Here is a 23,826-nt window from a genome sequence, read left to right as displayed (position 1 = left end):
TAAAAAAAGAGAGAGAGAACAAAAGTCTACTCATTCCTTATCATTACCTGTTGGTCTCCATTTTCTTGGTACATTTAATAATTGCCCTGAACTTTTTCCACAAATTAATACATATTAGTAGAAACAAAATGTTTTGCTCTTTCTGCATGATGAGAAGAAAATGAAACAAAATCATTATTTCAGGTTGTTCTTATAATCAGGCACATTTAAGAACCCTTCATCTTATCCGGTTATTCCTGATTGTATCCAACTCTGTTTTGATAGCCTACATCTCCTTCCCACGGCATATGCTCCTTGGAAGTTTAAATTTCATGAAGTGTCAAATAATTAACCCCCCATTCTTCCCCTTAACTTGTGCTTAAATTCTAACTGTCCACAAGTATTTGTGTTTTAACAGAAGACTCCAAAAGAATGAAAAAGTTCTTAAAATCAAAGTAATGAATCCCTGGTATATCTTTGGATACCTTGGCCAGTTAATTCTGGTCTTTTCCTTACAGCCATATTACACTCTGCTTACAAAACTATATTTTTATTCTGTATGTTTAAAGGACATAAAACACCACCCATGACAACATCAAGAACCTAAAGATTGACATTTCAGAAATTAATATTCTTTCCTGGAAAATAATCCTCAGTCAGGAGACAAACATCTGGAATAACAGAATTTTTTTGTTTAATTTACAGTGGAATTCAAAATATTTTTTAGTCCATATTTATTGAGAGAGCCAGATGCAATGCATTACAAATTGTTTGCCTAATTCAAACCATAAAGAAAATTATCTTTTTTCCATATGACTTCAAATTTAGAAGGGGGAGGTTGGGTGTGGAGCAGTAATAACAATTCCTGCGTCTAAAAGGTTATGGGATGGCAGCCTGCAATTCCTTCAGTGTTACATGAACATTCTGGAGTGTTTCTCTTTAAGACAAACTTGGGCTTTTTTACTTCCCTGGAATAGGTTAGTACATACATCTCAGATTTAACTTGTAAGAAGGCTACAGTATATATGTAGCATAAAATATGTTTTCTAAAATAAGAAGCCACTTCCATAAATTTGTCAGTAGAGCTTTTTTTGGAGAAATGAGAGTTTTGTAATTCCAACATGAAGATTTCATTTGTACCTAAAGTAGATTTTTCTAAGGTGATGTTGTATTATAGATTCCAAAAAGATATTTTTAAAATTATTCTTTACCTCTTGAGTTAAAATTACTTAAATACATGAAAAAGAAAAAAGAAAATCCTCCCATGAAGTTTTAATTTATAAGCTCACCCTCTCTACTAAATTCTTCACTGGCTTATAAATTCCTTCCCTGGTGGAGCTGGCCATCTATGAAAAACTAAGCCCACATCAATCTTATTTAAAGTTTCGGTGAAACAAGGCATCATTTGATAAAACTCACACATTGCATAAATAGTTTTCTTCAAATGTAACTAAGTGAAAGAATCTGATGCTGAGTTCTCCTTTACGAGATCTATTGCTTAGTCTCTTCTTCCTTGACTAGCAAAGGAAGCCTTGGTTTCATTGAAAAAAATTAATATCACTCATATTAATATTTCACATGTTTGGCTGTATCTGGCATTGTGTTCACTGTTGCAAGAGTATAAGGAAGTACATAAAGCCCAAGCTTCATCACCCTCTTAATAGAACTTAAAACAAAACACTGAAATAAAAACAGGGTGAGTGAGATGTAATACTGGACAATTTGGTATGTTTTACTAAAATTTAAAGAAAAGAGTAATGGGTGTAGGCAAGAGGTAACAATATTTTATGAAATATGTGGGATATGAATGTGATTGAATTACTAATTACTAGACCAATTTGAGAGGCCCAATTTGGCACAGTCTAACTATTCTAGGACTGTGATCTACTGTCTTATTGTAAGCTGAACAATCTATTGTCTTAATTATAAGCTGAGCAAAGCTGATGTGAAAACTGGTGATTCAAGCGTTTAAGATAAGTTGGCACTCAAAAAATACCCCCAACCCTGGCTGGAGTGGCTCAGTGGATTGAGCATCAGACTGCAAACCAAAGGGTCACTGGTTCAATTCCCAGTCAGGGCACATGCCTGGGTTGTGGACCAGGACCCCAGGAGGGGGTGATACAGGGTGCAGCCAAGGGGGGGGGCAGAAAAGATTTAGAATGGTGTCCAGAACTCAAAGTGTACAGGAATATTGGAGGAAATATTAGGATGTCCTCAACCCCCCCCCCCAGGTGTCAGTTGGGGGAAGGGATGAGTGGAGCAGGGCCATTGAGAGCTGTTTTGCATAGCAACAGTTTTGCAGCTAACCTCTGGAATGGTCATTTAACATATCTATAACCTTTAACTGGTTTCATAGATATGTTAAATAGCTGTGGCCAAGTTTTGGGCCAGGGAGAAGTGAGTGGCAGCTACCCAGGATGGAATTGGGGACTGCTTCTCTGAGACAGTGCCTGCGAGAGAGGTATGTGGCTTTAGCAGAGTGAGGACCCCCTCTTGGCCAGGTGAAAGGGAAGACCATGCAGCTTTGCCAGAATGGAGATCCCTGCGGCCAGGTGAAGAATAAAGACGCGCACTTTTGGTGGAGTGCGGCTTTGGTAGAAGAGGCCCACGCAGCTTTGGCGTGCTCCCTTTGGCTGAGTGGCCTGGAAAGCGGGAGAGACTTTGACTGGAACTTGGTACAAAGAACTCTTGCCAGTGAAAGGTGCCACATGACTTTGGATTAATTGGAGATCCTGCCTGGACAGGCAGGCGACACAGCTCATGTGCCAGCGACCTGAAAATGGACGTGTGCTCTTTTCCTGATTTACGGTACCCGGAGTTGGGACAGTGGGAGAAGGGAGCACTGTGTGTGTGTGTGTGTGTGTGTGTGTGTGTGTGCAGGTGTATACCTTAAAGACTTTAATATTTTAAGGAAGGCATTAGGCCTGAATAGCATTAAATAAACATTTTGTTTCCTTTTCACAAATCTCTGGCATTGAGAGATGTCTTTCCGATTGGCGGTGGACAGAAGAGCCCTATAGATATTAGTGTATCGTCCTTGGGAGGGGCCCCTGTTTTCTGTAGCAGTTTTTGGCATCCCTCGGTGGGCCAAGTATTGCCCCCCCACCAGACCCTTGTTCGGTAACGGGCACACAAGTGGCAACTACGCATTAATGTTTCTCTCCTGTTTCTCCCTCTCTTTCCCTCTCTCTAAAAATAAATAAATAAAATATTTTTAAAAATACCCCTAGTTAAAGTAGTAATTGTGATTAAGGAGTATCAATAGTTTATAATCTCAGTTAAAATGAATTTTTATAAGCTTACCCAGGGTTTATGATTATTTTGCATAGTAAGGTCCACATAAAAATGGCATTAGCATAGCCAAGTGGCATTTAACTCTATGGAAACAAAGACAGGTATCTTTACCTGGATGAAACTTGAAGTCAGAGGCTAATGTTGTAACAGCAGCCTGGCCTTCAGTGCACACACTGGGAGACGCTGCCTCAGGCCTCTGCCTGGCCTGCCCTTCCCAGCTCTCTTTAGCTTGAGGTTTATATTGGTCCATCCACATCCCAGAAACTACTCCCAGCTTCAGGGCACTCAGAATGCCTCCTCCACCAATGTAACAGATGCAGCATGGAAAGCAAAGAACTTCCTATGTTAGGAAATAAGTACTGTTACATTCCTACCTGAGTCCTTGTGTGACCGACAGTGCAAATGTGTTGCCTCTGATACCCCATTTCAATCACTTGAAGGGCGATGCCATCAGAACTGGCCGCGGAACTCTTTCCAACCTAGTCCAGACACAGACTGGTTTACAGCCCTCAACCCAGGGCTCCGGGCAGCCACTCAGTTCCCACGACTTGGAGACTCAAATTTCTATCCTAAGCATCCCTCGGGGACGATGGGACCAGGGGAGAGCCCTAGCACAATCAGAGTTGGGGACAGTCCGATTGAAAGCCAGCAATTTTGAAGGGCTACTTTGACCAAATGTGGATCAAACTGTATAAGCTCTTAGAAAAAACAGTCACTGTTCAGATAAATTCTAGATTTGAAAAAAGAATGTGAGAAGAGAAAAAAGTAAGTGTTAGGCTTAGGGCTATCATTTGTGAACTGCAGAATTAATTTTTTAAAAAGTCATTAGAAACCTACAGATTGATTTTACCATCAACATTGTAGATATATACATAGCTGTCATGGTGAGTAATGGTTTGTCAAAGTCACGTAAATAGTCAAGAGTCGGGCCTAGAATTTTCTATCCGGAACCATAAGACACGTGAGCTTGTTACAGTGAGTGTCACCCCAAACAAAGTCCATGCCTAGCTCAATTTCTTCTCCTTTTAGAGAATAAGCCCTTCAAAGACCTCTTTCCAGAACCCCACGGTTAACAGGAAAACCTTCTATATGGTAAGAAACACTCTTTAAGCAAAGAAATTGAGTTAGCTGTGAAAATTCAACTGTTTTTCCTTAACTCATTTAATTACAAGTCACTAAGTCTCCCGATGCAGCCGACCACCACGGAGTGTGGTTTCCGTTCTCATTGATCCTCAGCGGTCTTGTCACTGCCAATGCTCTGCAAACTCAGTGCTCCAAGGGGGAGAGCGGCAGGGAGCCCACGGCTGCAGGTGTAAATGAAATCAATCGGCTCTCATTTGGGCAAATGTTTTATTGATTAGACCCCTTAAATATATGCTCTTACCTCTCTTCCCCGGAACACAGATACCTTTAAGTACATTAAGTATTAAGCAGTCTGTCTGCATTCCTGTCAGAACGGCTACAAGGACCAGTAACACCATGGCAGCAAATAATTTAAAATTAGATGTGTTAAAGTGAGAAATCAGTGGGAAATGTGGGGACAAAAAATGAGGATAACATGAGGCATGATTAGTCAACAGGTAGAAATTCAGGCATTATCAGTCGTAGCACCATTCCCACACAGGGCCTCCTGTCACCTCGCAGAGCTGAATAAGAGTCGAGCTTAGGAAATCCTTTCCTGTCCCTGAACCACGACTTCCAGTTCCTTCAAACTAGGGAGCATAATCCCGACCTTGAGGATTGCCTTGAAATTAAGTGAGGTGATATATGGAAAGTTCCTCAGAGCAGCAGGCACTTAGTAAACATTTGTTTCCCTTCTGCTCTTAAGTGGCTTCATCTGCCAGGAAGCAAGGGCATTCTGTCTGGCGGGGGTGTCCAACCTGCATCCGCAGGCTGCATGCAGCCCAGGATGGCTGTGAGTGCAGCCAACGCAAAATCGTAAATTTACTCAAAACTTTACGAGATCTTTCTTCTGATCATGTGTTGCAATGTATTTAATATGTGACCCAAGACTTTGCTTCCAGCATGGCACAGAGATGCCAAAAGTTTGGACATCTCTGCTGGAGGAAATGGCACTGTGATCTAAGATTTTCTGTCAGAACTTTTTCTGTTTCAAAAGAGAGAAAACCCCATGCAAACTCACTTAAACAACATAAATGTACAGCTCTTGCAAACAAACTCCTGAAGTAATGTTGGTTTCAGGCAAATTTTGAGCAAATGACGTATGTCATCAGGAATCTTCCCTTTGTCTCTGCCCTCTGACTTCCAGTCCGCAGCTTCAACTTCAGACCTCCCACACAGTCCCCAGCAGCTGCAGGCTCGCCCCTCATTCAGTAGCAAGTGGGCCCATCTTCCAACACATACACCATATTACCGCACACTGTCTGGAGAAGGAGAGGGCACCTTTTCTGCTAAGTCACACGCCAGGCAAAGATTCACTATACAGCATGACTGGCTATCCCTGAACTAATCCCCATAACCAAAGGGACCAGAAATGTTGTCAAACCAAGCAAAGCACAGGTTGGAGAAGTAGGGAGGTGTAAAAATCCAGAAAATGAAAGTATCACAGGCAAAAATGAAACAAAGGATTGGTGTGACTATCAATGGTCTCCTAGAAACGATAGGTGCTAACAGCCGACTTAACAATCTGTAAGCCTAAGAATAAATCTCTGCTACTGTAAAACACTGTTTGGAGAATGTTACATGGCATAGCACTACTGTGGTCATGATACAGGGTGCAGCCAAGGGGGGGCCCAGAAAAGATTTGGAATGGTGTCCAGAACGCAAAGTGTACAGGAATATTNTTGGCGGCGGACAGAAGAGCCCTATAGATATTAGTGTATTGTCCTTGGGAGGGGCCCCTGTTTTCTGCAGCAGTTTTTGGCATCCCTCGGTGGGCCAAGTATTGCCCCCCCCTCGGACCCTTTGTTCGGTAACAGTCACAGCTAACCAACACGGTAAAAAATAGATGACCAGTCTGGAGGGGACACAACGGTGGATTACATGTGAGTGACAGCCATGGAAAGGAGGAGAGACTCTCAGGTTTGGGATGTATTTTAAGGGTTAGAATGCTCAGAATTTGCTAACTGATTGACTGCACATGCTACATGAGATAAAGAGAAGAGACCAAGAAAACTACCATATTTTTAGCCAAACAATTCACTGAATAGTGGGGTCATTTATTAAGACAGAGAACTCTGAAAAGGAACAGGTTATGGGAGAAAGAAATAGTAATTACAAATCCAGATTTAGGCATGTTAATTTTAATTTTGAAATGCCTTTATACTTCCAAAGGGGTATTGGATATATGTGCTACCTAGAAAATGGCAGGTTAGACACTCTCTAAACTCTTTTATTGTTCTGACATTTTGAGAATCCTTACCTGTCGGGACCTAAAGACGGTGAATGCAATCCATCAAGAAAATCGCACCAGGAGGGCTTGGCTGAGGCAGCCCCAAACAGGATGCTGCAGCCGAGCCAGGTAGCCCCCACCCTTGTAGGCATCTCTTGATCACGAGTACTACCTACCAATTAAGATGCTGATCACGCGCCCACCCACCAACCGTCGCCAAGAGCATGCAGTGAGCATGCACAGGACAACCTATCAGGACCACCTCCCCTTTTTCCCTGCCCCCTATATATAGAACAGCCCCGCCCAAAATAAAATTTGCAGCTTGATCAGAATCCTTTGTCTTGCTGCTTTTCTCCGCACCTCTTGTTCCCATCCCTATTCATCCGTTTCAGGTAGACTCGGGACCCCCGTTGACTGTTCTGCGGGACGGAACACTTACCATATCCACAGTCTTTAGATTTTGACAAATCTCAGCATAGATGATGGCTATTTACAATGGTTTAGGCTGAAGCTGCTGCTTTTACCTGAACCAGACAGAAAACCAGGAATAAGAATCTCCATAGAATATCATGTCTTCTAGAAACCAGCCTACCATGGGTTGTGAATTAGCCCACTCTAATTGGCCTCCAGAGGTAAAATTCACTTTTACCCAGGAGTTGCTTACTCCTGCAATGGAGATTACACTACCTCTGGACCTGTCAACTGGCCCCAAAAGTAGATGCACGATTCTGAGGATTGGCCCTTCAGAAGTGACTATCCGTTCTTGCTTCAAAATCCAAACTTGTACAATGTTCAGAACTTTGGCTGCCATCCGAGCTCAGCTAGTATCCAAGCAGTGGACTGGATGTTGGTGAGCTCTCCAGAGGTTTCACACCTAAGAGTCTGGCGAATTCTTGACAGCCAGCACCTGGAAGCCACTTTGTCCTACAACTCAGTGCCACACGCCCACATAACCCTAACAGGAGGAAACTCCACCCATCAAGTGTTGTTGAATTTGTCCACAAAATATAATTTTTTTCTACTTCTTTGCATCTACACTGTCCTCTCACTATACCTTTGAAACACCCTCTTAGTCTTCCTGTTCCCATTCTCCATCAGTAACTGCAGAAACTGCTCGAATTCCTATTGGATCTCATCATTTCCTGCCTGAAATGATCAAGTGCCTCCATATTTGTTTTAACAATAGAGTCCAAACTTGAATGCGCCATAAAGCCTGCAGCTGACTGACATGGGCCCTGAATGTCTCCTCAGTAATCTCGATTCCACCAGCTCCCTCCTCACTCATTCTCTAGCCTGGCTGGCCTTTATAATCCTGGAACAAGCTAAGTGTGTTCCTCCCTCTAGGCCTTTCAGGACACAGCTTAAAAGTAACCTCTTCAAAAAAAAAAAAAAAAAAAAGGTAACCTCTTCAGTGACACCTACTTGTCCACCCTCAATGAATAGTGACACCCACAGGTCCACCAAATGCTGACGCAGTACCCTAATTATGTTCTTCATATCATTTATCACCCCTCGAAACTATTTTGTTTCTTTACTTGCTTTTTTCTCTCTTCATACCAGAATATAAGCTCCAAGAACTCAGTGATTGTTTTTGCTTTATTTTTCTCACTATTGAGTCCCTGGAAAGTGGCACATAATAGATCCTCAATTAACATTTCTTAAATAAATTATCTATTTTACTGGTTTTCAAAATACCTTCTGAGAACAAAGATACACAGGATTTTTTTTCTAGCGTGTTTCAAATATTCTAAGTCCAAAATGTAGCCCTCGCTGTCATCAAATTATAGTAAAGTCCTACTTCCCTTGGTACAGTGAAAAGCCACACAATGTTCAGTCTGTTGGATTTTCTCCTAATCCTACTACAGAACTTTATTTTAAATGACAGAGATCCCCATCTGAATCAAATCCTAATTAGCTATTTACCCATGGTTTTCTAAGCAAATATCAATAGTTAAGAGTAAAGCAAGAAATCAAGTGACATTTTATATGTTAAATGTCTTCCTCTGCAAATCAAGCTGTCAAGTGATACAATATACCTTATAACTACCATGTAGAATAAATGTCAGATTTTAAATTATGATAATCATTTTATGAACCAATATAAAAGGATTAATTTGAAAATATTAGCTTTAGCTTAATTAATAAAGGCATTTATGAATGTGAGAAAGTAAAATATATGTCCCCAAATCTGTAATACTCAGGAGTCTTGAAAGGGCTTATTACAGTAAGAAGAGTTAAGCAATCACTTTCTCTCAGCCTATTTTGGATTAAAATTTATTACATTTCCTAAAATACAACAATTTGAGTGAACGCCACAAAGCACATTCTGCACAAGGCAGGCGTGAAATAATGTTTACATATGGAAAACTCAAGTTATGGCCAACAAAACGCAGCTCTAGGAAAATTTATATAATTTTCTAATATGAGAGGTAGCACACAATAGAAATGCTAATAAAACCTGTGTTAAAGAAACTATAAGAAGAGACAACACCAAAGAATACAAGGAGAAATTGTGGTAAGGTAGCAGCAGCCTCTCCTTGGAAGTTCAAGTCCTGCTCTCTGGTCCTGTCTGTAAGAAATGCACAGGCCACCCAATATCTGTGTCTCAATTTCCCTATCTGTAATTTAACTACATGTTGAATACTTGCTGGCTGCCTCCTTGTTATCCATCTCCCTCTTTTTTTTTTTTTACTGAGAAAACATCTCGCCCTATTTTCTTTCCTGAAATCTCACTGTGACAGACACCATCTGAACTTTAGGGGTGAGTCCATGAGGACTGAGGCCAATCAGCGCTTCCACTGTCTAGTCACAGCTATCGCTCTAAGAATAGGTATAATCACCAATTAAAGCTGTGAGCCATATATAATGAGACATTTGCTAGAATGTCTGGGATCTAAACTTCTCTCCCTTCTACAGTAACCAAATGAAAGCTCTCTCTTTCTTTAGATAAAATTGAAACTTCAGCAGTCAATATTGCAACCAAGAAGCCAGCCTGAAGACAAAGATGAAGTTGACCTACAGAACAGAACAGAGCCCAGAAGGTTTTGGAAATGAGGCTGAAGCCACAACAATATCCCAAGCCTGCTGTATAACTATGCCTGCTACCAGTAGGAATCTAGACTTTTCAGGTAGTGAGCCAATAAAATTCCTTTGTTGATTAAGCCAGTTTAGGTTAGGTTTTGGTTTGCTTTAAATGTAAAGTGTCCCAAGATACACAGAACTTATCATATCTGAGGACATTTTCAGTGACAACTATTTTTTGCTTGCTACACAAGAGTCAGTACCCCCTTCTTCCTTGCCTCAGCCTGGGTCTCAGCACTGCTATGCATGGTCACATGACTAAGAAATGGCTGACCCCATTTTCAACTAGAGGGAAAAGGGGGGGACCAATTAGTCTAACTCAACTGCTTCAATGTTTCTTGGCAACAGTTGGTTTAAGGAATGAAACACACAAAGAGAATTTTGTTAGGGATGAGATTAAGATTTCAGGAAATGACTCCATAGATCTTGAAAAGAGACACAAGGACACTACTGAATAAGGCATGTGCTATGGCCAGAGTATCCCCACTCCCACTACCACCAACACACACACAAATTCCTATGTTGAATCCTAACACCCAATGTGATGGCACTTGCACGTGGAGCCTTTGGGAAGTGATCAGTTCATGAATGTGAAGCCCTAATGAGTAAGATTAGTGTTTTTATAAAACAAGGCTGAGAGTAATCCCTTACTTCCCCCACTATGTGAGGGTACACTAATACAAATTCAGCAGTTTGTAATCCAGAAGAGTGCCCTCGGCAGACTTCCAATCTGCTAACACCTTGCTCTTGGACTTCCCAGCTTTCAGAACCATGAGAAATAAATTACTCTTTTTAATAAGCCACCCAGTTTGTGATATTTTGTTACAGCAGCTAGACCCGACAGCTGGATGGATGCAGCCATATTCAACCCTGAAGTAAGCTAGCTGGCAAGCTAAAGGTAGGAAGATTTATTAAAGGAAAACAGCAAGATCCATGATCACGCCATTGAACTGATGAGTTAGCTAATCCTGTACCTACCCTACTTTTGGACTTGTTAGTTAAGTTGGTTAAATCCCCTTATCTTTAAACCCGTTGGAATTGGAGCTTCTATTACCTGCAACTGAAAAGTATCCAAATTGAGGACTTCCGCCAAGATGGAGGCATAGGTGGAAACACTGTGCCTTCTCCCACAACCAAGTTTGAACACAAGAAAGGTTTGGAGAACAAAAACACAGCCAAAGAACAGAAAATTGAATTATATGGAAGTCTGACAACAACTAACCATTCCACCGGGACGGTAAGAGGGGCGGAGCCAGCAGCGGAGCAGGGTCGGGCAGAAAAGATCCCCAGACCTAGGCGCGCAAGTAGCCCGGACCCAGTCAGGGTGTGGGGCAGACTGACCGAGGTCGCACATTCGTGCACAGTGAGACGAACCACGCAGGCCCCAGGGGGCGAACCCAGTGGAGGGCTAACGGCAGTGGAACACTCACATGCAGCGGGATGAAACACGCGGGCCCCGGTGACAGTGGCAGCTGCGGCACTGGCCACCTGTGGGGACCGAGGCCGGAGGCGGCAGAAGGGACGCCATTGCTCCTCTTTGACCCCGCCCCCACATATAGCATCACAACCCAGTGACTGAGTTGCCCTGCTCTCGTGGACACCTAGGGCTCCGATCTTGCTACGTAACAGGCATGAATAGCCCAAAACATGGCTCAAGAAGAACTCAAAGTCCCAGAGCCTATAACTCTAAGTGACCAAGAGATTGCCAGCCTCTCAGAAGCACAATTCAAGACACTGTTTATCAGGATGCTCACAGAACTGGTTGATTATAGTCACAAATTAGAGGAATGTATGAAGGCTAAACTAATTGAAATGAAGGGAGATGTTCAGGAAACAAATAGTGATGGAAAGGAAACTGGAGCTCAAATCAATGGAATGGACCAGAAGGAAGAACGAAACATCTAACCAGAAAGGAATGAAGAAATGAGAATTCAAAAAAATGAGGAGAGGCTTAGGAACCTCCAGGACATCTTTAAACGTTCCAACATCCGAATTATAGGGGTACCAGAAGGGGGAAAGAAACAGCCACAAGTGGAAAACTTATTTGAACAAATAATAAAGGAGAACTTCCCCAGTCTGGCAAAGGAAATAGACTTCCAGGAAATCCAGGAAGCTCAGAGAGTCCCAAAGAAGTTGGACCCAAGAAGGAACACACCAAGGCACATCATAATTACATTAGCCAAGATTAAAATGAAGGAGAGAATCCTAGAAGCAGCAAGAGATAAGGGGACAGTCACCTACAAAGGAGTACCCATCAGACTGTCAGCGGATTTCTCAAAAGAGACCTTACAGGCAAGAAGGGGCAATACTTTCCAATACTTAGAAAGAAGTATTCCAAGTCATGAAATCCAAAGACCTATAGCCAAGATTGTTTTATCCAGCAAAGTTTTCATTTAGAATGGAAAGACACATAAAGTGCTTCTCAGATAAGATCAAATTCAAGGAGTTCATCATCACCAAGCCCTTATTATATGAAATGTTAAAAGAACTTATATAAGAAAAAGAAGATGGAAAATATGAACAGTGAAAGGACAACAAACTCATAGTTCTTAACAACCACACCTAAAACAAAAGTAAACCAAGAGGACAGCTAGATCATGAGTGGAACCAGAAAATGAAGATCACATGGAGGGTTAGCAACAGGGGAGAGGGAGGAGGAGAAGGGGGGAGAGGTACAGAAAATAGCGTAGACAGTAGGTAGAAAATAGATGGGGGGGCAAGAATAGTGGGGGAAATATAGAATCTAAAGAACTTGAGACACGTGGTTATAAACTAAGGGGGGGAGAATGGTGGGGGAGGGAGTGTGCGGGTGGAGGGGAATGAAGGGGGGGAATAGAACAACTGTAATGGTATAATCAATAAAATATACGTTTTTTAAAAAGTATCCAAATTGATATACCATGCACGTCCTCAAATATTTCAATTAATAAAACCTCACAAAAGTATAACACATTGCACTTTTTAAAATTGCTTTCAAAACCATTCCCTCATTACTTTTAAATTGATTCTAACAGGATAGGAACCTCTAATCCTTTTCTATAGATAAGAAAACATGAATTTGACAGTTCTCTTGATATTCCAATGATTTATGAACCTTAACTTAGTGTGGTTTCCACCTCAAATAATGAAATTACAAACACATTACCATAGGACTTAACATTTAAATGTACTTATTTCTCACTAATAACAAATGATGGGATAGATGTCAGAACTTTTTGTAGATCAGTAATAAATACCAAATAAAACTTTAATTGAATAACTCCAAGAAGCCCTAGGTATTGGGTTAGCCAAAAAGTTCATTTGTTTTGTTCTATAAGATGGTTGTAGTAGTGCTTAGTTGTTTTTGACTTCATTTGAAACAATTTTGTTAGCCTGTATTGTTGACAGCTGCCCAACCAAAGTGCGTTAAAAAAAATCAAAATTGGTGAATTTTTGTGTAGCCATTTTAATATTGAAGATGGAAGAAAATAAGCATTTTTTGCATATTATGCTTTATTACTTCAGGAAAGGTAAAAACACAACCGAAACACAAAAAGGGATTCATATAGTATATAGAGAAGGTGCTGTGACTGATGTAATGTGTCAAAAGTGATTTGCGGAGTTTCATGCTGGAGATTTCCTGCTGGATGATGCTCCCCAGTCTGATAGATTGGTTGAAGTTGACAGCGATCAAATCAAGACATTAATCGAGAAAAATCAATGTTACACCATGCCGGAGATAGCTGACATATTCAAAATGTCCGAAATCAATAAAGTTATTGGTGAAAATGAAAAGGATATCTTTTATTTTATGGAAAAAAAAAACCTTACGGACTTTTTGGCCAACCCAGCACTTCTAATCATGACTGGAGGTAAATCTTCATACTGGACTTGCTAAGAAATTAAAATTTATAGTTGCATCGAGGAAATTTAGTTTACTACAGCTACTTTAGAAGAAAGCAAGATGGCCATGCTTATCATCAATTTTATGGAATGCAAACTTATAGTAATTGTTTAACTTTCTTCTATAACTAACATTAAACTGGACTTCCTTTCATTCTTAAAATAACAACTAGTAATCTGATAAAGTAATGGTTTCCCAGTGTATATAACAACAAATAATCTGAATTCTTTCAGGAATAGCTGATTAGTCCTCTCCTTCAGTTACATTTTCATGTAATTGTCTGTCTTATAAGCAAATGCTACTTCAAATTTTGGTTCTGCCACCCACTTATATGCACGCCGAAATGAAAAAATAGTACATTGTACAATACAGGGTGGAGTGAGGAACCTGATAGAATTCTTTCAGTTCCTGTGCTTTCTCTATGAAAAGACTAAAAAATCATCCCCTACAGTTCATTAGTTGTCATAAAAATCAAAATGCATCCCATGGCTTGGAGGCCTGTCCACCTCTGCTGTATGCTTTGCTACATCATCCTCGTGCACCTTGCAGCAAGCTGATTTGTTTTGTGGATGTTATGCTCTACTCTCCTTTACAGCTCTTCATTCAGGACTTTCTAAGTGACGCCAGGGTCTCACTTTCTGCAGTCTCCAAGGTTGAAAGTGAATCTGCCTTACTATAGCCATGATCAAACATCAGAACTCTCAGACTTGGGGCATCGGGAGTCCCATGAACATTAAATTTCTGTCAAATACTGAAGAGCTTTTGGCCTGAGTAGTTAGTTCACAGCCTTTTGATTTAGATTAAAATAAAAAATCTTCTGTTCAGATTTAGTTTAAAATAAAAAGTCAGCCACACGCACGCGCGCGCGCACACGCACACACACACACACACACACAAAAGATGTATTATCATTTACAAAACCTGGGCCCTAAACTGTCAAAGAAAATCTTCTGAATAAATTTGCATGAAATAACTGCCTCAAACCCCATGGGAAAACAAAGTCTTTTTTGTTTTCCTCCTTAGGAATCCCTACTCCTCGTTGGGATGCTCCTTTGGGGTGATCAGGGAATGCTGTTCACCGGAAGGCGGAGCAACCAGGGCCAACTCAAAGGAGCACATAATTCAGACAAGGAGATGGAAGCCCAGTAAAAATCACTGAAAACTTCACTGACTACTGAACACGCAGTATTTCTTCCCTTTTATTTTTGGTCTGTTCTTCTACTTGCAAATCACTTAAGGCTTAATCTCAAAATTTATCATTTTTATTCTGTCTCTTTGAACCCAGATTATTGCCCTCTGAAAAGCAATCAAATTGTCAGGATGCCTGACAACGATTCTCTATTTCAGAGAATGCGTTGTTTATTATCAGAATGATGGTGGGTGTCTCATAGGACAAACAATGAGAATATAGTTTCAATATTCTAAAAATCTAAAAATATAAAATATTGGTTAATAATATGCTCTACATATGCAAAAGTGAATGTATAAGCATAATTAACTGTCATATTTATAGTTGTAAGTATATAAACTACTTATGTATATTTCTACATAATGTACACATTTATACATTAATATTAATATATGAAGAGGGACCCCCAGAAGCCTGAATTTATTTATAAGAAATTATATATTTATGCTTAGATATTTAAACTTCAGTCACCATCAAAGTACTCTCCATTTGATACAATACACTTACCAAGACTTTTTACCCACTGCTCAAAACAGTTTTTTTTTTAAGATTTTTATTTATTTATCTTTAGAGGGGAAGGGGAGAAGGAGAGAACTATCAATGTATGGTTGCCTCTTGTGAGTCCCCTGCTGGGAACTGGCCTGCAACCCAGGCACGTGCCCTGACTGGGAATCGAACCGCAATTGTGTGGTTCGCAGGCCAGAGCTCAATCCACTGAGCTACACCAGCCAGGACTCAAAACAGTTTTTTAACTCATCGATTTTGATGCCTTTTAAGTCTTCTGCTGTTTTTTTTTATGTTTTACCCTTTGAGGACTTTTTCATATGGGGAAACAATAAAAAAGCTGCTTGGGGCAAGATCCAGTGAATAAGGAAGGTGGGGCCAGGGGTCATAACATTTTTTTGGTTAAAAACTGCTGACTCAGCTGGTGAGGGCAGGTGTGCAAGTAAGTCATCAATCATGAAATGGTCAAATGTATTGAGAGTCTTCAAGAAAAAATCACTGAAGCTGAATGCAGCCTCTCACAACAATAGCAGCTGGTATACTGACACAGATGGGTTCCTAGAACACTCACCCAGAGCAGGAAGCCTGTATTACAAGGGGCCCACCCTCCAGAAGATAATTTATTAGGCCCCCCTCATATGTATATACAGTATATAAAGGCATACATATATGTTTTTAAGGTAAATTCCAAATCTCAGCTAACGGTATGATAGCCCTAACTCTGATAATTCAGTGACTTAGTGGTGTCTTAAAAAGCCCAGGTTGCCTTTTTCTCTCTGATCTACCTTTGATATCATCATCCAGGTCCATTTCTGAGTGGGGGACAAAGACCAGCAATAACCATAGCAGCATCCAGTGGGGAAGGAGAGGCGTCCACATTTGTTCAATTGAAGTGCTTCCCTTCAACCCGACTGGGCCAATTTATACCAGTATCTATGTCTGAACTAAGAATAGTTCTAATTTGCTGATTAGCTTACGGCAGGGTTCCTGAATCAATCATTGGTAGTGGAAAAGGGGATTACCATGATTAAACCAGTCAGAAACCAGGCCTGGAATCAAATTTGGATTTAACAGCCCTCCAGTCAAATAGTTTGAATGGAAAAGGATTGATTAAATAAATTAGGGTTTTATGAATGAAAGAAGTATTGGAATGCATATTAAGTAGGGAACTAAGAGGGGTCTCTATAATCATAATAAGTAGTCACAGTGACTAACCTGTTCATAATCAGTGTTAAACCACAGTGTTCTGAACCATGACCTAAGAATGAAAAGAGACTTAGTTCCTCTCCCCATTGCTAGATGTATAAACCTGCTCTGACCAAGTGCAATGGAAGTCAATTTTCTGAATTATCAAGATGAAAATCCCACCATAGCTTGGAAAGAATTGCCTTTGGAGACACACTGAGCTGATTTTGAATCATAGATCTCAGGACTTTTGTCCAATGCCTACGAGATTCCAGTATTGCCTTCAAGTATGGAGCCAACAAGACCCACTTTCTTCCCAACACACACACACACACGCGCGCGCGCGCCCCAAAGGTTAGGTGGTAATGCCGTCCAAGGAAAAACTGCTGCTCTAGAAGTAAAGTTGCTAGCACTTGGATGAAGCAAGAGAGGCATCTCCAGTGCACAGTGTAATGAGGCACTGCGCATCCATGGCTGAGAGTTGTCCTAGGCACCATTCCTGCCTCCTCTTCATCCTAGCCTGGTGCATGCATCTCCCCCAAATTCACATTCAACCTCTTGTTCATTACTGAGTTCAATAAGGTTTCAATCTCTTTGAGTCATCCTTGGTATATCCACCCCTTCCTTATCTAACAATACTTTACTTTGGTAAATTTTAATTTCTTTTTCTGAACACAGAACACATCACTGCTATACTTTATACCCCACCCCCAACTCTACCCCCAGCAAGAAGGGGTTGAGTGAGCATGTGAATGTGTGAGTTATTCTTTTTGAAGTGTTCTGCGCTTTGTGGATGAAAGGTGTTTCATGAGTTCAAAGCATTCCCATTATTATTTGTCCACTATTCAGGACAATCAGGATAATTTGGTAACAGCTTTTCTCGTTGGCAGAAAAAAAGGCTGATTGCAGGGGTGGAGTGAGGGGAGTTATGTTCAGTTAATGTGAGGTGAAGGTCACAGGCAATGCAAAATAAAAAAGCGCTTTGTTCTTTGAATAAATAAAAGACTTCTGGTTTATCCCCTTATTTCAGAACACCAGCATACGCTCAATTTTTAAATGTTTGAAATACCTTTCCCCACAGCATTATAAGAAAACTCCCTCGAGTTATGAATTTATTACCCACAGTTTACACTTTGCGGTCATGAATCTTTACTGTCCAAGCACACTTTGATGCAGATATTGATATTCACCATCAATTATGTCATCCTTAGTGATTCATTGTACTGAGATGTATTTTTTAGCATAATATAAGGACCGATATCCATAAGTTAATGCAGGGACACAGACATCACTAAAAAGAGTGTGATCAGAATCTCAGGACTATTGCTTCTAGGAGAAAATTAAGTAGAAATCAGTCATTGGGGGAATGTGATTTATTTTACTCACCTTCTAGAGGTAGGTCCAGTAACTCTTCAGCTTGTTCTGATAATTGAAATTCTCTGCCGCTGCTGAAAATTAAGCTCTCATTTCCCCCAGAAAAAGTTTCCAAAAAGATAAAACTTACTCTAGGAAATTTATCATGCATGAGGAGCTTTTCTCGTTGGTTATGTTAAGGTATTTTATTATACATCTCTGTCTTAATTAATTTTAGTCCAGAAATCTTTCTCTTGAACAACCTTCTACTTTTTAGAAGTTAAGTCCTTTCTGTTAGAAATAGTGGCAACTTCACACTTACAAAAATGCTTTGGTTTTACTAAGGTCTGAACACCAGGAGTTGTGATAATAGATATACACACACGAGTCTGCAGGTTGTTGGTGTGCTACCCAGTGCCCTATGCACCAGTGGGATAATTAGAACATGAAGGGGTTTCTAACAAAGCTAAAACAAACTGAATCTCTGTTTTCTCTAAAGGAAATTCGGCAAGTTTTTTAACAAGATTACATAATTTTAAGTGCTATTCATGTATTTAAATGCACAATGTTTTACCCTTACATAATTAAACCTTGAGTGAAATATAACAATGTATTACTTTCATAACATTTGTGTAGAATATATGAATAAATTGGCATAATTATAGTGAATATTATTCCATCACTTTATATATCCCTTTGTCTGTCTCACTCACTCACACGTACTTTCAATTACACACCACACCCTGACTCATCACATTGATTACCCTCTCTCAAGTAGTGTGACACCTTGCTCTTAATATCACTTCAATCTACTTCATGCTTAAACATACACTGTTTACAATCTATCCTGGTCCCATGAGTAAATAAAAAGCATCCCTACATTCAGGAATTGATCTTCAGATTCTTTCCAAAGAGCAAACCATACCTCATTTCAGTTAAAGTAGAGTCCCATGTCCAAATCTGGCCCCTTGCATGCTCAAAGACTCAGTCTCTGGTGACCTTCAGCAAGTCTCTTCTCTTCGATTTACTGTCTCTTAGTGTAGAATACAGTCCTCAACTTCACAGGAAATTACTGATGGTAATATGATTTATAAGAGATCTGGAGTCTCAAGATGAGGGTTAGCTCTCTGCACTCATTACTCTATATTTCCTCTAATGTCATCACAGAGGTAAACTAAAGACTCCAGGGCTGTAAAGGAGGTGTGTGCATAATAGAACATATTAAATAGAGACTGTTTCCAAGTTCACCGTCATACAATTTCTTAAGTCCTGAGAAGAACCTGAGAAAAAAACTACAACAAGACAATAGCTGTGCCAAGTTTTCCATTTCAACAACCCCACAGCAGGGATGGACGAATTCCTGAGTTGAGACTGAAACGGAACTCACCCGAAATCTAGATTCAGCAGTGCCCATTCGTTTAAAGTTGTACCTTATTTGATACCAACTTTTGATGTGATCATCCTTCTACAGAAAATATACACTTTTTTTTCTTTTTAAATTCACAAATGTTTGTTTCATGATTACAGTCAGGAGCAGCCTTGCCTGACCACTGCTTCTGCTCTCTTGAGGCAGCCAGGAAGGAGACCCAGGGCAATTACATCGGGACCAGTGCCACCAGTTTTGAAAGCCATAGCACCACCTCTAACCGTAATGGCTAATAGTTGCAAATTTAGAACTTACTCTAGAGTCTAGTTAACTGAATATTAGACCTTTAGATTGGGCTTTATTAATAATTTATTTCATTTTCATTGCTTAAAAGTGGAGGTGCCTATTGTGCTACAGCCAACTCAACATTCTTCTCCCCAAGCACAAATAGCCATACTCTTCCTCTGTGTCGTGCAATTTGAGGACATGATTAGCATCTATCTTTGTATCACAGTAAACCCAGCCTCTTGGAAGGAGGATTTGACTATGTCTGCTGGGACGGATTGCCTCTCTTCTGAGGGTGGCCTTCTGTTTCAGTGTGTACCCTTGTAAGAGTCTTAATTTTCACAAAAGGATGCCCACCTGCCCCAGATTTAAGGCTATTAAACCCTATGATTCTGCATTTACCTGGCACACTTAGGTATACTCTGGACGAGTGAGTTTTTAACTAACAAAAAATACTAATCGAAAGTTTAGTTTTGATTTTAATGATTATTGTTAAATTTATTAAAATCAAAATTTAAAAATCCTCATTCTTCCTTAGGCTTCTAGATTTATGTTACCAATCAAACCACCTATTTACAATCTGGCAGGTTTTAGCAATTCTTTCTAAAGGTCCGCTTAATATTCAGTGGTACTAAAAATTTAGCAAAACACCTTTAAAATGTTAAATAGCATCTATCAAATTTGTGGCTTTTACTTCTTTCTTAGTATTCTTTTCTCTGACTTAATAAATACAAATCTCCAATGAATACCTCATGAACATAATTAAGTTTGTAAATATGGTGAGTTTAATATTAATATCTAAACACTATTCACTTGACAAAATTCAAATTTTTAATACTGAATCACTAACTCAGTTACAAATTTTGCATTAAAGTTGCAGGGGCTGCCAGCTTATTCTGTTACGTATTTATAACTACTTAAAAGAGCCAATATACAAACTTATTTTTTAACACAAAAAGGTCAATATTATGCTTTTAATTTCTTAAGCTTATAAGAGCATCTCTATTGTAATTTAAAATCTAGTACTATGTTTCACCTGGAATAGATTTACCAAATATACTGTTTGTAAAGCAGAGTTATAAAAATAAATACCTTTCAAGTTGGGAGGGCCGTGGGGTGGAGGTCCACGCACAGAGCCAGGCTGTTGCTGAGCTGGCTCCTCCCCTTCTTCCCGGCCCCCTCCTCCTCCCACAGCCGGGCACCCACGGGTGCCTGTGGAGACGTTTAACTGAGCGGCGAGCCATCTGAGCCAGAAACGAGCGCCGTCAGGCACCCAGGACAGTGATGGGAGTTCCCACAGCAGCCACAAGAAGCCCAAGAGCACAGAGGACCAGAGGATCTTCTCGAAGACCCAGAAGGCATTAAAAGATTTCAGGAATTAAAAAAAAAGAGCCCTGGCTGGTGTAGCTCAGTGGAATGAGCGCGGGCCTGCGAACCACATGGTCGCGGTTCGATTCCCAGTCAGGGCACATGACTGGGTTGCAGGCCAGTTCCCAGCGGGGGACCCAGGAGAGGCAACCATACATTGATATTTCTCTCCCTTTAAAAACACACACACACACACACACACACAAAGAAATTCAGTGAAGAAATTGTTTTATTTTGGCTAGCATGTGAAGATTTTAAGAAAACGTAAGATAAGAAGCAGATGCAGGAAAAGACAAAGGAGATTCACATGACCTTTTTGTCCAGCAAGACAGTCATCACAGGTCCAAGTCGGACGCAGCCCCAGCTCAAACAGAAGATCCTGGAAGAGCCACACTTTGATGTTCCAGAATCTCCAGCACCAGATCTTCAGCCTCATGAAGTATGACAGCTACAGCCGCTTCCTGAAGTCTGACTTGTTTTTAAAGCACAAGCAAACAGAGGAAGCGGGAGAAGATCCTCCTTGTGCCCGAACTGCAGCTACAAGAGTGTCCAGAATGTGTAACCCAGGAGCCTCCAAAGAGCTGTCAGGACTGGCAACTTCCAGAGGCAAAGGAACGCACTCTCAGGCTCATGCAGGTTTTATCATTGTTTTGTTATCTGCAAGGACCAAAATAGACAAAACCCATCAATGGAATATGAGTATTTTATTAACTGCTTGACCAGTCCCTTTTGCATGATGGCTTATCTTACATAAAAAAAAACAAATAGCTTTGAAGTTTAAGTCCACCAACATGCACACACACCATGTGGAATGAGTCCTTAAACGTTGGACATTGAGCATTTTATAGCTTCATTAAACCTCATGTGAGGCCACCAGGTGAAACTTCGAAACTTACAGCCACCTCTCTTACCTTCTAAGTCTATACTCTGCCTCTGTGGGAAGATCCTGGGTTCTTCCACAGATTCACTTGGCAAATTAGGTCAGGGAGGAGTGGATCTCACAAACTCAAGCCACTTCTCGCAGGCAAGTTTAGTTCTGGGGAAAAAAATTCATCCCTGACAGCCTCTATAGCATTGAGGAGCTGAGTGTGAGCCTCATCAGAGTGTTCTTATTTCTTGTGTATGGGTTTATTCTGGTTTTGCCCACAGTCTGGGACATTTGATGCAACTGTATTTATTACAGATAAGTAGGTCATCCTGTCAGAAATAAGACCTCCACAAGGAAGAAAGGAAGACAAATGAGAGGTTACTCAGGGTCCCCAGGGCAATGCAAGGGCATGTTGAATGTGGTGGAGGCACACGGCCTATGCCGATGACAAAACACGTGCATGTTCCCTGTGTCCTGCAGCCCACCTGGGGACAAATTGTTATCCATTTCTCTCTGCTGGACTCCAGGCTTGAGACTTCAACAAGGAGAAAGAAATACTATCTTTGAAAGCCTCTTCCTCACAGAAAGGCAGTAAAGTTCTGCTTGGCCCAGACTGATCCAGCTGGCTGAGTCACCTTATTCCCCCCATCTTTGAGCTAAGCCACCAGAGCCCAAAGTCAAGCACAGTTAATTTCCTCCTACTAATTCTTCCTGCTGACTGCTTTGGCTAGAGCTCCAGCATGTTTGCCAAAACTTAAATTCCTGTTTGTGAAAACTAAGCAAAAAATATAAATACATACATACATAACTTTAAACCTACCACCTGAGTCAAAATAAGAAGTGAATATCTACCAAGGGTGTCCAACCTGTGACCTGCAGGCTGCAAGCAACTCGGGATGGCTATGAATGAGGCCCAACACAAAATCGTAAATTTACTTAACACATTATGAGATTTTGTTGTGATTACGTGTCATGATGTATTTCACACGTGGCCCAAGACAGCTCTTCTTTTTCCAGTGTGGCCCAGAGACACCCAAAGGCTAGACACCCCTGAACCGAATCTACCTCCTGGTTCTACCTCTCTCCCATCACGTCCTTCAGCTCAGACATAACTGCCATCAGTATTCAAAGAGTTCTTAGTTTGTCATCCCCTTGTCTATTTTTATGTATATAATATTTGATCACATACATATATACCCCTAAATAAGATACTGATTTTCTCTATTGGAGCTCTGTACACTTTTTAAAATTATTTATATACAGTATAACCCTCAATCATCCCATGGTTATAAGACACATTCTCAAGAAAACAGACCCCTGTAAACTATAACCACTCAATTCTCATTCTTCTCACATACAGAGAGATTCTTATTTCCATCAGCTGCTGCACTGAAATGCTTTTAGTATTCTCTGTATCCTGGGTTTTAAAACTTTAGAGGAGATTTATATCTCACAGCACGTCATGGAATTCTCTGCTCAGAGAAGTTTATGACCCTTACCAATATTAATTATTTAATTAGATTTTGTCTCTCAAGATAGATGAATATATACATGTCTAATTCTAAAATGTACAAGCTTTGTTTAAGTTTAAAGATCTCTCTTGGAATTTCGAGATCACACCTTATTTCATGGTTGGGGGTCAGTCAAATATTGCTGATTTTTGTAATTATATTAGATTGACATTGGGATCTCTCAAATTGCTTTGTTTACTTGGGATCATCCTCCCATCCCCACCCTGCCCTCCCAAAAACTCATAGGAGCTTTAAATTACTCTAATTTTAGATGATAAGCTACTTCCACTATCCACCAATCCTCATAGGGCTAGACTCCATACTTTATCTGATCCTCATAAGAACAAAATCTATTTAGCTATATTTAGATTAAAATTCAACATTTTAAGATGTTTACTCTTAAAATTAGATGAACCGAACCCTGTCTCCGGGTCTATGTTAAGCATTTCTACGTCCACCCTATTTAACCTAGGAATCGGAGCACTTCGGGAGGGCTATTTTGGAAACCTGAACGGCTATATACAGACATTTCCTTTGTTCCTTTTTTCAACTCAAGGGTTCTCACATTTCAGCATGTTTAAGAATTTCAGAATAGGATTGTATATAAA

The 23,826-nt window shown here is 40.4% G+C and overlaps 1 pseudogene; it reads left to right on the top strand.

Moving 5' to 3' along the window:
• Positions 1-7,218: 7,218 nt before the first annotated feature.
• On the top strand, positions 7,219-21,558 carry LOC118977488 (regulator of G-protein signaling 10-like; annotated as a pseudogene).
• The last annotated feature ends 2,268 nt before the right edge of the window (positions 21,559-23,826 follow it).

Source organism: Sturnira hondurensis, unplaced genomic scaffold (genome assembly GCF_014824575.4).
Source record: "Sturnira hondurensis isolate 20B ecotype Veracruz unplaced genomic scaffold, ASM1482457v3 Scaffold0021354, whole genome shotgun sequence".
NCBI lineage: Eukaryota > Metazoa > Chordata > Mammalia > Chiroptera > Phyllostomidae > Sturnira > Sturnira hondurensis.
The sequence above is the reverse complement of the archived record's forward strand: the minus strand, read 5'-3'. Positions and strand labels throughout refer to the sequence as shown.